Below are 15,073 nucleotides of genomic sequence, written 5' to 3'. Positions count from 1 at the left end.
CAGTGTTCCATTGTAGCCTATGATATCGTCTTTTTCTGTTAATGAATGGTTCTTCTTGCCAGCCAGCACGTGTTTGCTCAAAAACACATAGTTCAGCTTCTGAGCCTTAGAGCTGCATCTGTTCTCAATGGTGTGTTGCCTAGGGAGGGGAAGATCTGAGCGTTTCAGAGGATGGTAGGAAATCAAACTTGCAGATGTAAATGTGAACACACGTGGCTAGCACGTCTGCAGCCAAAGGACATCCTTTGCTCCCATGCCTTGGGAATCAACCACACTAGCTCAGGTTTTGCTGCATTGATTTGGCAATGCAACTGAACTTCTAGGCTGTTGTTGGGGGTTTTTTGGGTTTGGGTTTTTTTCCCCCTTTTGTCCTTTTTCTCCCCTGGCAATGGCATGAAACAGTTTACTTCAACCCTTTATTTTTTTGAATAATGAATTGGAGTTTTGCTATGAGGAGATGCATTTCTTTTTTGTGCTGTTCTCTGTGATGAGTGTGGTGGGAGTGTTTGTCTCCCCCAGCTGCCTTCGTTGTGGCCAGCTGCAGAACAATTGGTGAGATACCATCTGGCTTTCCCTAATTTTCACCAGCTGTAGGTATAATCAGTAGGATGATTGCAAAGTCTCTTTTCCTTCCATACAAAACTCTGGAAAACAAATGCAGTGATGCATGGATGCGTAATGGGAGATTGAAAACATGCCATGATTTTGAGAGAGGTACAAGACCTGCATTAAATTATTCTTGTACAAGTTTAAAAGCACCTGGGTTAACGTGCATTCAATGAACAAACTGCTGCTATTCAACTGGTGCAGCTTATCTGGAGTTGGCATTTCTCAGTGCAGGTGTGCAGGGGGAACACAAGCACAATGAGTTTCCTGTTTGTGCTTCCTAGTGCTCAGGAGGCACAAAGAACTTCCTTTCTACAAGTTTTTGCCTGTTTGGATGTATTTAGATTTTAATAGGTTAGGAAAAGTTTTCTTAAGCGTACAGCCAGCAAGGACTTATCATGTAGGAAACAGCAAGATAAGGGTTAGCTTTTGTTTATCTTGAGGCCAGTTGAGTCATTCAAGTACCAGGATGAAACCCTGCTTGTACTATTTTGCAGCTCTGCTCTCTCCACCATGCTTGCCATGCTAGGTGTGATATTTCAGAGCACCTGTAGGTCCCATTGCCTTCAGCTGCTAAATCATCAGTGAACTAGACCTTCCAGAACAGCCAGAGTGGGAGGGTTTCTTTTACTGCTTTTTATCTTGGAGCTTACCTGGATTTTGGCTGATCTGAATGTAACATACTTTTTCAAAACCAGGCACTGATGGCATGATCTCCTGCTGTTTTGTAAAATCAGGTAGGGCACTACGTTCCTAGTGATTCAAAATCCTGCTGGGTGGGGACTGAAGGGTTGTCTTGGACTGGTGAAATACTGTGTGTGACCGAGCTGTGCTGAAATCGCTTAAAGCCATGTCTGCTGTAAGTCTCTGCAGTGTAGGTTTGTGTAATGTCTAGTTGCTTGCATTTGAATTATTTAAGAAGTGCAAAGTACAAATAGCTAACAAAGCACCTTAATAATAGATTGTAGGGCTAAGGATTATGACAAACCTGCATAGAGATGTAGAGGAGTAACACTAATGAAGGAGGATTATTTAAAGGCAGGTAGCATTTATGGTCTGCTAGATGTTTTGCAGTTTAGTTTATTTCTTTTTTTTTGTTGTTGTTAGAGCAGCCAGTACTCATGTTTATTCACATCTACCAAAATCATTGCTTTGGTAAAAATAAAACTGGATACTTTCCTCCCGTGTGGCTGAAATGAATATTGTCCAGAGATAAATTTGAAAATGTGCCAGAGGGGATAGGTATTTCCAATTTTGTTTAATTGCTTTAATAGGGGTTCTGGGAGATGCAGGAGGCCATACAATATCTTATGATTGTCTCTTGTTTGCCACCACAGGGCACAAGAGTTTAAAATCTTTAAGGGGGAGAAAACGGTGACTGGGAAGCTGAATGTCCATTTAGAACATGTGGATTTTATGTAAAGCGTTAGCAGTGCTCTGGTGACAATAATACATAGCCGGTGCCCGAGCAGCTGAGAATTTGCACTTTGCTGTGAATATTTCAGACTCCTGAAAAATCTGGGGGCCTTGCCTGGCCTTGGCCTCTTGCAAGGCCAGATCAAACTTCACGTTTGTCCTTGAAACACTATCAGCCTAGTGAAAGAAACATGCACGTCCCTGAAGAAATTCTAGTTCAGCTAAATGGGAGAGAACAATTGTGATTTGTGTTTAATGTGAGTTTGTGGGCAGGCTGAGTTTAGTTCTGGCACTGGGGAAATTGCAGATATCTCAGTCTTTAAAGTTTGTGGCAGGATGACTCCTTGCTTAAGCCCAAGGTGCTCATAGACTAGAAATGGAAAGATCTATAGCAAACAACAGTTAAAGTATTGCTTACTGTCATATGAAAAAAAAGATCGTGTTTTGAGAATAAAATACGAGGCAGGGGGAAGGGTACGTGTTTGAGTTTAAGACTGATATTAGTTTAAAAAAAATTCAAAAAGACAAAAAGCTGTTTAATAGAAAGTGATCAATTCTACTCATACCAAGACTATTAATCTTGTTACTAGTTCAAAGCAAAATAAACTATCGAAAAAGCCAAACCTAACAACAAAAAAATTCCTCCATTGTGCCTAGCAGAAATAGCTGCATAAAAGCTCTTCAGTGGAATTTGAATTTCTGATTAATTAGACTGCAGTGTTAATTAGTGCCAGTAGTCCTGAGACAAATCTGGTAATTAGTGAGTTGCATATCCAGTGGGTAAGCCCAGCAGAACACCTGCTTTAGAGTGGCTCCTGGATGCAAATGAAAGATTTGCTGTATTGTTGCAGTGGTCTTCATTTTTCTAGTTCTGTGCCTTGTCCTGCAACCATTTGTATGCAAGTTCAGGTTTGTGATGAGCAATTTCTCTGAAATCCTAAGAAGTATGATCTTCTCTTAGGCTGTCAATGCTGGGCCAGATATTACCTAGCAAACGTGAAGATGGTGCCTATGGATCTGGAACATGTTATTCCCAATTGTTTGGACTGGAGTAATTAAGAGTTGATCAGGCTTGTGTAAATGGATTAACTGCACCTCAGGTTCTCAAGACAAATGTGTGTAAACCTCAAGCCCAAACTGAATCTGATCCACAAGAGGTTTAAATCAAAAGATAAGCATGTGAATTCTTCTCTTTAAAGACATTCCTGATCACATAAGTTCCACCTGGTCTTCATGGATGTGACTGGGTGTTGGTTGCTCAGAGCAGCTCCTGTTCACCTCTGACGAGAATACAGCAACCACAAACCTGTAGGAGAAGGTAGGTCCTCTCATTCCTGAGACTCTTGTCTACTAGGAACTCCCTGTGGGGTTTTACATGTTCATAGCAATACTGATAAATGAAGACTTGTTTCTTAATTAAATTCCTTTGTGTTTTGGCCACCTTTTTTCCTTCTGAGAAGGGATTTAGCTTTTGCTCTGTTAAGTCATAGAACAGACATTACAGAGTTTAGGCTTATGGGAGGTTCAGTGTCAAGCAATAGCTGAGGTCTATGGCATTAGGGAAAGATGTTTGAACACAGCTCTGAGCACTAATTAGTTGCCCTACGAGCAGAGAAATACTGCCTTAATTCCTACCAAAGGTTTTGTGCGAAGTGCAGAAACTTTTGTATCCTGACCGGGTACACTGTCTGCTTGGAGATAATTGTCTTTTTAAAAAAACCTCAACACATTCAGGATTAAGATTTCACTTGGCCTTCATTAAGAATGTCATTGTTTGAATAACATGGTACTGGAAATGTCCAGGTGCCCTTTGGGGCAAGGTTCATCCACGTTAAATGACACCGGTGCCTCTGGGTAGTGATCTCCCCCGAATACGAAGCATTGGCAGCCTAAGGGCAGGCTGTAAGAAAGGTGAGGTTCAGAGCAATTTACTGCATCTGAATTTGACAGTGTTGACAAAGCTGTGATCTGCTTAAGGTCAAGAGGCAGAATGTTTGTGTCAGCATGGAGTGGTACTGAAAACCAGAGTTTTAAAAGTGCTGGAGGAAAAGGAATTGTTGCTAAGGAAATGGGCTTATTTAATAGTCTGTTTCTCTACCAGCCTGTTCCCCATCAAGTTGAATATGGTCATTCTTAACTTGATACAAATAGGGAGGCAAAATGCATCCCTTGGCCATGAGCCAAGCAGACTCAGCAGAATCTTGAAGGAAAAATAAAGCACCAGTCAAGTTAGCAAATAAAAGTGAAGATTTGTGTCTTTCCTCTGAGGATAGTTGATGGTTTTTAAAAAGTCTTGTGACCAGAAACCTTAAAATCTTCCAGTGCAGGTTGATCAGCACAGGAGAAATGCTCCACGGCAATTCTTTGGTGTCTGTGACTTTTTTCAGGAAAATTCATTCTAGTTTTATGGTATTTTGTACAAGCAAATAAAAGTACCATGTAAGACACAAGTTAAAATACTGTGAAAAGCAACCATGGTATAGGCTAGTATTTCATCCTGTCAGTGCCTTAGCCTTTTGGGGATGGAGATTTTCTGTCTAACTGTATGTGATAAAGTCTTGGCAATGTGTTAGGCGGGGCTAATATCTCTTGCTAGACCCATGGATGTCATAAGAGAGAAAGAAAAATACAGTTTGGGGCATTCAAGCCCATCCTTGGTCCTGAAATATAAGCCAGTACTGTAGTCATGGGCCATCACGTAAAGAGGAAAGTGGACACTGAAGGCCTGGCATAGCTATATTTTAGGCTGGCTGACAGAGGTAAAAATGTTAAAGGCAGACAGTTCTGGTCACCAACTTGGCTACAATCTCTTGTCAGAATAGTATTGTCAGGGCCTTTTTTCTTTGTTAACTTGAACTATTGTAGTACTGATAGATATCCTTATTAGAGGGAAGACAACTGTGGGTGTGACACATGAAGAGATTAAGCATCATTTTCCTTGCTCCAACTTCACCTGGATTAAAGTGTTTCTTGCTTTGAAGCTGCACTGATGAAAATGGCTTGAGCACCACTAAGCAACACAGGTGTTCAGGCAAAACTCAGTGTCAGGGTTCTTCTGCCTGCATGGCATTGAGGAGTTCCTCTTAAGCAAGCTGAAGGAAGAGTGTCGAAATGAAGGATGGCTTGTCCAGGATCCAGGCCTGGGAAATGCTGTACTGGGCTTGGGGTTTGAATGGCAAGTATGGCTTGGTGCTCTGCCACCAAAGCTTAATGGGTGTATGTGGGTTGTCATGTGGTTGTAAGAACTGTTACTATACCTGAGCTTTCTTACCTGACATTCTCAATGGGAAGCAGAAAAGAGACTGCTTCCTCCTTGCTCTGGTGTGTAGGAATGATGAATATCAGCAGTGCTGGATGGTGCTGTGTAGCTGAAGCTGTAAGTCTTCAACATGAAGTTACCTGATCTCTGTATGCATAGTCAAATGCTCCGTGTTTCTACAAAGGTAAAATGATAAGCAATAACTCAACAGCAGAAAGTGCACTAAGATGTCTCACTGGGGCTCTGCTTTCAGCTGGGCAGAATTGGGTAGCTCCTTGCAACTGTTAGCTAAATGCACCTATACAGAGCAGCTGTAATCACAAAATCTATAGCTTTATGGAAATCAGAGCTGGAGTGCAAGAGACCTTGCGGACTCGCAGTCTATCATAATAACCTCTTCAGGTCGATAAATGCTGTGAACAGTAAGCTAAATCTGTCTTTTCTAACCTATCTCAGTTTTGAGAAAGGGCAGATGCTAAGGTTAACTGTAAACAATACCCTGATGATGGGCATGGTGGAACTGCCCACATGCAAGGGCTTGTGGTTAAAATGACTCGGAGCCAGTTAGCCTTGTTAACAGTGTTGCCCTGGAGCTATCTAGGTAGATGAGAAAAACAGAGATTTTTCTGAAGGTTTCTGGATTTGCTGGAGGCCTTCAGCCTTTTGGGTGTTACCTGAGCTCTGAAGGAAGATCAGGAAAATCATTTACTCTGTGGAAATAGTGCCAAGTTTTTTGTTGGTGCTGTTCCCTGCCCAACCTCAAAATGTAAAAAGTGTGTTTCTTAATTTCTGTGCGTATCACGGTAGGGGGACTACAGATAAAAATTCCCAATACTTGAAATCCTGTCATGGTGTAAGGAAACTTGTAACAGATTCTTTAGCAGAGGCACAGGAATGGGCATTCTCCTTTGATGCTATTTCCAAGCAGGGTTTCCACAGTAATGAAATATGACACAGTCAATGATAGCTCAGCTGAAAAAAATTGGCCAGTTAAGGAGAGGCTCAGTATACGTGCCCCTTTGGTGCACCATCTTAAATCACTCTGTTACAATCTGAATTGTCTATTCCTGATAAATCTGTTCAACAGTGCTGGATCTGGAGTGTGTGGAACTAATGCACCCTTACGGGATATGTTCCAGCTTCGTTCAAACCAGTGTAATTCACTGCATTAGAAGGGACCCAAAGTGATACTTCTTGCTTTGTTAGTTTTGCTTAATATTTTTTTAAATAAAAGGGAAATTACCATGCAAAGTACCTTTTGAGATCCATCAACATTTGAAATATCTGTCACTGTAAATAAATTTGGAGTTTTCATTGCCTATCTGGAATCATACTGTAAAGCAATCAGAGCAGAGACTTCGCTTTGTTTTCATTTATACAGAGCATGAGCTGTGGATGCATGACTAGTTGCAAGAAGAGAACTACTGAAAAGACCCTTGATGTTCAAATGAATCCGCCAGACTCTCTTGTCCTTGGTGCCTCTTCCCAGAATCATGCGGAGTTTCCTGAGCAAATTCAGATGTGTACCTAAGTGAAAAGACAGACAAACTGGAGGAAGTGAAACTTTCACAGGCAGTTTCTGAGTTCAGAACTGTGTCCATAGGAAAACAGTCAGTGCACTGCTCAGAAACATGGTTGATGTAAGTCATCCACTCTTAGGGGGAAAAAAACATGTTGCAAACACGTCAATTAAAACATTTTCTAATTAGCTACATGCTGTACATGATACAATGCATATTGTATATGACCTTCCTGATTTTCACTGGGGGAGAAGTGGGGCATAAATAACATGTCAAGGAGACTGAGAGTGTACCCCAGGAATAGTGTAAGGCTAGAGGTTAAGCATATGGTACCGTTCAAAAGAGAAGGGTGGGCCAGCCATGAACCATAGCATTGTGGAGAGCGTCATCTGCGCAGCTGGTATGTCTGCGGATGGAGGTGCAGGGCTGGGCAAGGACCCAGGTGTGCCTTTTAGGGGCAGGGACAGAAGTGTGGTGGTTGCATTAGGTGCTTTGAAAGGCCTCTCTCCACCCCCTGACAGGTTGCTTTAGATTTCATTTTCCCATTGTGTGGACTTCTGAGAACTGGTGCCTGAAATATCTGGCTAATGATAAATACTTGAATAACAGATCACTTGAATGCCTGTGGTTTCTGGCTAGGTCATTTTGAAGCAAAAATCTGGGCTGCTAGGGCACTCTGGTCATGAAACAAACCATTAGCTTTTTACTTGCAGTTTAATTAAATATAGAGTGCTGGATTTGCTTGACTGGAGGATGCTGGAAGTGATCCAGTGCTGTCAGTCCTGGACTCGCACTAATTGCTTTAACTCGGGAAGTAATTTGGAGAGGTTCTACTGGAGTTTCTCCACCAGGAAAAAGTTCTCTGTTGGGAAAAGAGGAGCTTGATTCAAGGTGAGAGAGAGTTTGTAGCTGTAGTTTTGCATTGTCCTCGAGGAAAGTGCTCTCTTTCCCCAGAGACACTCCAGCAGAGCTGAGCCAGCCAGCGCAGTATCGGCTGTGGGATGAGCCTTTGCTGAACCCACTCTTGCCCTCGGGCTAGGAGAGTTCTGCTGCTGAGACACAGCCTTTTGGTACCTGGGGAAGGCAATGTTTTTTGCTAGAAAAAGTTTTTTTTGCTAGAACAGGTGATTATTCCACTTCAGCATTTGTGCTCACAAGCTTCTTTCAGGTTTCAGTCTAATGGTCTTTATTTAGATAGAGGAATGAATTTCTTTTATTTTGGAAAATCTGCTTGTCACTTCATTAGACCATTTACAGCTGAGTGACAGGGAATTTAATTTTCTTCCTTTCTTTGCTACTGTTGAAGAATCCTTCCCCATCTCTCATGTCACCCTGTCACATTGGAATGATGTTTGTGCTACAGAGATGCTGTAGCACAGCTCCTCAGCTCAGTACTAATAAGCTTCTCTTATTCCAGTTTGGTGTCACCAGTCTTGGTTTCTGTGTTATAAAATCTTTGATTCATCTGTTGCTTAAACAGCTTAGTGATTTGACACATTGTTTTAAATTCTTCTGGCAGGATCAAGAACATGGGCATAACATTGGAGGTGATAGAGACCTTTAGGTATGTGATAGTGAGATTTTTGTCTCTCCTAACCTGACTGCTGATAAGATACTTCAATGGAACAACCATGGAGTAATGTGCTTGAGTACAGAGGGCAGCACTTTTACCCTAACGGTAGATTATTCCCTTGTTACTGAGGACAAAAGAAGGATTTAATCTTACACATTTTATGAGAATGTCAGCACCTCACGTCCTAGTAAGAATATCAAAAAATAAATTTACGTGGGTGGGAGGGTGGTTGTCTGTGCTTATGTCCAATTGCTTAGGAAAATTAAAGGCATCACTAAATCCTTTGCTGTTTGATTCACAAATGGTTTCTTAAGGACTAACAGTATTTTATCCGTGTCCAAAGAAGGGAGCAGGAGGAGTATAAGTAAGCCTGCATCATAGCTACAACTACTATGCAGTCTGAAAAGAGAGAATTTTCTTAGTATCATTGTTCAGATGACAAGAAGCCAGTTGTCTATGATATTGTCATTGTCAAATGCGAGAGCCAACTGAATAGAACGAGTCAAAACAGCAATCCTCATTATTTAAAGTTGTTTAACTTTAGAAAGTTTACCTGTCCTTGCATCACTGGCTTATGGCTGAGGATGATTATTGACAGCAGAATGTGTCTAAACAACATCTCCACCATCTGTGTTAGAAAAAAAAAAAAAACCAAACAGAAACCCAATATGTGATCTGAACCATCCAAAACAGAAGGAAGCTGCAACTATTTCAGAAGTTTTATTTTTCTTTCTGATTAGGGTTGTCTCAATCATTTGGTTCTAGAGGTTTTTATAAAACACAGAAAATGTGGCTTTTTTCATTAATATTAAAAATTAAAATAGTTCGATTCTTCACATCAGTGCTACATATTTTGATGATCCATCTCACCCCCAGCCCCCATACAACTGTAGGGACACAACAGAGATGCCTGGAGAGGATTTAAAGCGTTGCCAGTTGACAGCATTATTAAACAGGGAGTAGCCTTTTACCAGTGCATAGTTTATTCTGGTAGTTTAGAACATCTCTCTCTGCATGTATGTTTATATGTGTATACACACACACTTATATAGAAAAGAACTTATGTCCTTTCTATAGGTATATATGTATTTGTTTTACTGTGGTTTATTAGAAACATTCCATGGCAGTGGAGGTGGATGTATTCTGAAGGGAGGGGGTTTGCTACTTTAATGGTGGTGCAGGAGACACTTCTCTGTGTTAGCAGACTTATGCCAGCGACTGTTACGTCCTACTCCAGGCAGGAGATGAACTGGTGTCCCAGATGTACACATTTCCAGCAACCCAGTAAAGTACTCCAAAGAAAAGAGAGGATATAGGGAGCTGGAGATGAAGACAATTTCCTTTCCAACACTTTGAGGGATTTACGTTTCCTTGTTTCTTCCTGGGAGAAGACAATGGAGAGAAATGTTGGCTTAATTCCAGCTAAACAGAGTGTTCCTGTTTGGCTTTGACAGCAGAGTAATTTGGCGTGGGCGGGGTGGATGGAGCTTAAAAATTTGCTCTGTGTCCATTGGTTTCAGAGGAACATCACGCACCACGATCTGAAGTTTCAGTTTCAACACTAACTAGATTGAACAAATAGCCCTTGGTGCCTCCTGGCCAGGCTGCTCCCTCCCCATCTCACTTATCCCTGCAGTGCCACAGAAAAGTTTCTGTTCAATTTTTTTCTTTCTCTTCTGCCCTCCCCCGGTGACCTATTCCCTTTACCTATGAAATGAATGAACTCACATCAGAGACTTGTCTTGTGTCTTGGTACCTGTCCTTGAAATCCCAGAAACTGAAAAAAGAGAGTATAGCACTGCATTCTGGAAAACTTATCTTCCAGAACTTTGTATCACTGCTGTATTGCAATTTTCTGCCTCTCTTCTCTAGCTGACCTATACCTATAATAGAAAACTTTCTCCTATATTTCTCATAGTCAAAAGTTGCCTTATCTTCAAGGAACAAGAAAATAGGTTCATTACTCAAAGACAGACAAGGAGATGTCATCCCATGCTAGGATTTTTTGAGTGTTTTGTTTGGGTTTTTAAGTGGCCACTTACTGAACTGAAAATTGCAGGGGAAAAGAAAAAAAGCACAACAGCTTTTCCCATTACTATTTTGTTTTCTAATTAATCTTGTCCATTCAAGCTTTATCTGCTTTGCTCATGTGGCGTTTGCTTTTGTAGCTTGAAAAAGGGTAGAGGGGAGGTATGAATACCCTCCTCTGCTAATGCATTTTGATTGCTTTTCCCCACTGTTTGGAATGCTTTTAGAAACACCAAGGCTCTTAATTTTTCATGTGACACTGGTTTCTCACCGCTCTGGGTTATTCAACTTGGTAAACATTTTGCCTGAAGGATTATGTTTACTTTGATGCACAAGGTGACTGAGCTGAAAGTTCAAGCCTTTGTGATTGCATTTGATGAAGATATAATTAATACAGGCTAATTTTTTGTGTATGTGTATGTTTAATAACTTTTGAAATCAGCATCTGAGAAGCGAATGGTTCCTACTGCTAATCACTGCAAAACAATCGTATGATAGGCAAGTGCTTGGAGAAAAGGACTTCCCCATGGTAGAGGTTACATGGAAGTGCCTTTTAGCTTAGCTGGCTGGCTGAAATTAAACTTACTGCTGTGGTAGCTGTGTTTATTGAAAATGAGCGTGTTGGGCTGCTGCCTATGTTCCCTACATGGCTAAGGCTTTTCTTCATGCTTGCTAATTCCTGAAGTCTGCCTGAATTTTCCATTATTGGTATTAATGCAGGCTGAATAATATCTGAATGTATTTTATTTGGAGAACGAGGCACCATGTGAGGAACTGTCCATGGTCCTATCCTTCCTGCTGCAGCCGTTTCTTTTGGACCAGCACGTTTCTCTTCTAGAAAAGCAGCTTTATCAGAATTCAACTTTGCAGCATGTGTCAGTTAGATGAAACTAGCTTTTTCAAAGAAAAATGGAGTTGAAATATTTGAAAAAGATCATCTTTTAGAGCTGCAAAGTCATGGAACAGACCTGATACTGACATCAATTATTTTCATGATTGGTCAATTAAAATGAAGCAAAGTGTGTTTAAAAATGCCTGTGAAATGAATTTTTTAGAAGAATTATTACAATTTGGGAACAGGAACTACACTCTGTGAGCATTTCTCCTGGAACAGAAATTTCAATTTTAGCTGATATTGGTGATACTGAAGAATAGTACCTATCTCATTGGTCTCCTGTGCGCTCATGAATGAGTACCTATTACATCTCGGAGTTGAATAGGTCCATGTAAGTGCTATTATTGTTTATTGCTGATCAGCATTAGTAGATTTAAGTCTCTTAGGGACTCGATTAAACAAAAATAGAAATATTCAGGCCTTCAAGTCCTTATTTGTCTTTCAGTAGGTTTATTTCATTACCTTTGAGGCTATTTAAGGAATGATTTCTAGCTTTCCCTTGGTAATTCTGTAATCCATTAATGCTGAAATATCTTGGGGAGTCCAGGTCTTGGGCTATTTTTCACCCTATACATGTTTCTTGGAGCCATTTTAAAAGCCCTTGGAAAGTACAAACAAATAATGCTAGACACTGTAAGGATGCATGACTTTAAATTATATAGACCCTAATTCTATGACAGACAAATCCCACTTTGTATGCAGTATCATTCCCCCATCTGCAGCCTTCTCTGGCTAAAACTGTCAGGGCAAAGTGCATTACAAAGCTGAAATGTCTTAGTGTCTGAGCAGTGCTAGCCTGTCATTACTCTTTAATGTTTAATGCAGTATTTAGAGGTGAGCTCAACGATATGCAGTATACCTGCAGTTGGCTCTGTTCTATAAACAGCTTAGATCTTGAGGGCAGTTGCGATGGTCTAGTCTCCAAGGTGCTGAATAAGTATCTGTGGCTCCAGGTGGATTCCAGTGGTCCATTTTAAAAAGTGCCCTGGTGAAGCTTCACAGCTGCCAGCTTGTGCTAGCCAGACTAAAGCTGTGACACGTGTGTGCATCCTGGAGCTGCATCTTCCAACAGCACTGCAGTCGTTCCCTTAGGAGTTGTGAAGTTTCATCAGTGTGCTGCTGGGGGAAAGCTAGGCTGGGAAAATTACTTTTGCACTTGAATCTGAAAGCAGTGCTGTTTCTGATCTGATGGGGACGAAATTTGTACAGTTTGTTGCCTAGTTTTGGAGTAATTACATTTTCAGACTGTTCAAACCTCCCTTGAGATGTGGATTGTGTCATTGCTCCAATGTCATCTAAACGACGTAGCTGTAGAGACAACCTTTGGTTGATTTGACAAGGATGCACACAAAGCTGAAGTTTGGTAGTGAGATTCATTAAATAATGCTGTACGTTAGTAGCGTCTTCCACAAGATGGCTGGAGCTGGCAGATATGCATCTGACAGTGGGACCTCCGCTGGAAGGCTTATATCTGTTAGACCCAGAGGCAGCATCTTGCCAAATGGATGCAGATTCCCTTTGCTTTGGATATAGCTGAGGAAGCAGCGTGTGGAACAGCATGGAGGAGAGAGCATGCAGGGAGACCTGTGTTGCTCAGCGGGGAGCCCAGCTGAATGTCTTTCAGCAGAAATATCTCTTTGTGTGAGTTAAAGGGACTTGACTAATCACCACTCTTTACAAAATAGGCTTGGTAGTATTTTGTAGGCATTTCCATTCAGTGGACTCATGTTTCTCTTCTCTGTTTTGGCTGGAGCTCCTAAGCTGGGCACCTCTTATAAGAATGCCTTTGTCCTCTTGGTTGTGCATAAGGAGAAATTGTGAGGTGTCATCGATGGTGTTGTCCACCTGGGTTCTGGTCCACAGAAGGAAGTGAAAACACAGAACAGTCAAACTGCAGTTTCCCTGGGCAAGGCAACAGCACTTCCAAACCATAACTTTTCTGCTTTCAGCTACAGTACTTAAGCTTCCAAACTGGAATTGGAAGCAGAAATTTTCACTTGAAAATAGAGATGTATACGGTTGTGCTTCTTTTCTCCAACACCTTATATTACTGCCTTTCTTCTGAAAGATCTACTGTTTAACTTAAACTCTGTTTACTTTCTGTATCCTGAAATTCTCTTGCTTCCTATTCACAGCTGCTATTGACCATCTCCTTTCCTCTGATAAGTGTTCTAAGACAAAAAATTTGTGGTCTGTTTTCGTGGTGATCAAGGAAATCAAAATTGTCTAAATTATGATCATCATCCCTTCCTTCCCCTTTCCATAAGAAGCCGTCTTTCCTCCCACAGTGATGGCTTTTGAAATTCATGCAGTATTTCTCTTAAAATTATTAGACTATTTCTACAGGCACACAATGAATTTAGGATATTTCTTAACTGAAAAGTCTTACAGGTATGGTAGATTTGAATAAGGGGAAACCTATGAATAGTACGAAGGGGAGGAAGATGCTTGGCTTATTCAAATCAGTATCTTCCTCTATATCTTTTGTGGATTACTATTTTAAGCCTCTCTCAGGTTTGTGTGTGGGTATGTGTTAAATAGTTTGATAGGTAGGACATTGAAAATCTACTGATAAAACTCCTAGGGAGGTATCATCCGCCTGTGCAGAAGTAAAGCAATGCTGCCGCTTTACAGAGTTTGAACTTTTCTTACTGCAAGCTACTGTCACAGGTGATAAATGATCCTGCAAAAACTTGAACTTTTGTGCAAGCATATTATCTGCCACTACCTTCTGGGGTCAAAGTTTCCCCAACACATATACTTCTTCTTTACCTGCCAAACTTCAGCTAGAGTTTTAGTTTTTGGAGCTACATGTTCTTTCAAACAGCGTCTTCTGATCCCCTTTCCCTCTGGATTAAGCAGCTACATGTCAAACACAGGACTTCTGCCTTGCACCGTGGAGAAAAAAGCAATAGGTCCTGTTCAGAAGGAAATAGCATGTGTGTGACTGGCTTTGCACCATGTTCCTTGCCCTTCTCCACTGGACAGTCTGTTGGGATGTTGGTACAACAACCTCATAGGATGTTTGATTCCAAGAGGTTGAATATTATAAAAATTAATTAAATAGCATTAGAGTACTTGTATTTCCAAACTGCACAACAGTTCAAACTGTAAAGTATTAGAGGGTGATTGTGATGTGATAAACTGTTTAGTAATAAATAACAAGGCCTTGAAAAGTGCTGATTGTGAACAGGGGGCGTTTCACTAATGTTAAGGATTATTCAGAGTGCCTTTTAATATGTACATGTGTATTGTGAAACAATGTGTTCATGGCGGCGATAGAAAGCTTGGATCCTGTGGCAGGCGTGTGCTAATTTTGTAAATGCAACGTAGTGCAAAGAGCACCACAGAATGGAGCAGCTGGATCTGTTCTTGAACAGGGCGATCTGGTGACAGCGATGCATTGATCCCCTAATGGCTCATAGGTGCGTGACGGTGGGATACTTTTCTGAGATTATTCAGTGTATAACGCTAGGGCGTTAAACTTTACTGGAATGGGCCATCTTGCCAGATATCTGTGCCTTCCTCCTTCCTACTGATCTGATGATACAACGCAAAGCCTAAATCCTGTTAGTAGGGATGGTGAACTGTCTCTTTAATTTGGACCAACTGGACACATGCTAAGTAAATCTGGCTGGTATTAACAAGGCTTTTAGGAGTGTTAGCCCAAGCTAAGTTTTACAATCTGTCATTGCACCTTTAAATCTTCATCGGAAGTAGAGCACTGAGTCTTCCCAGAACTGTATTAATTGGATTTCATGCTACTGGGAAGGTGT

General features: G+C 41.1%; 1 protein-coding gene across 1 annotated transcript in view; it reads left to right on the top strand.

Annotated features, from left to right (window-relative positions):
* The first annotated feature begins 1,116 nt into the window (after window positions 1-1,116).
* The window catches only part of GALNT9 (polypeptide N-acetylgalactosaminyltransferase 9), a 366,104-nt gene continuing 352,147 nt past the window's right edge, over window positions 1,117-15,073 (top strand). The window contains exon 1 of the mRNA XM_075770080.1: window positions 1,117-1,343. The gene's annotated coding sequence lies outside the window, so the exon portion shown is untranslated. The remainder of the gene's footprint in view (window positions 1,344-15,073) is intronic.

The sequence above is a fragment of the Balearica regulorum genome, chromosome 17, assembly GCF_011004875.1.
Source record: "Balearica regulorum gibbericeps isolate bBalReg1 chromosome 17, bBalReg1.pri, whole genome shotgun sequence".
Lineage (NCBI taxonomy): Eukaryota > Metazoa > Chordata > Aves > Gruiformes > Gruidae > Balearica > Balearica regulorum.
The sequence above is the reverse complement of the archived record's forward strand: the minus strand, read 5'-3'. Positions and strand labels throughout refer to the sequence as shown.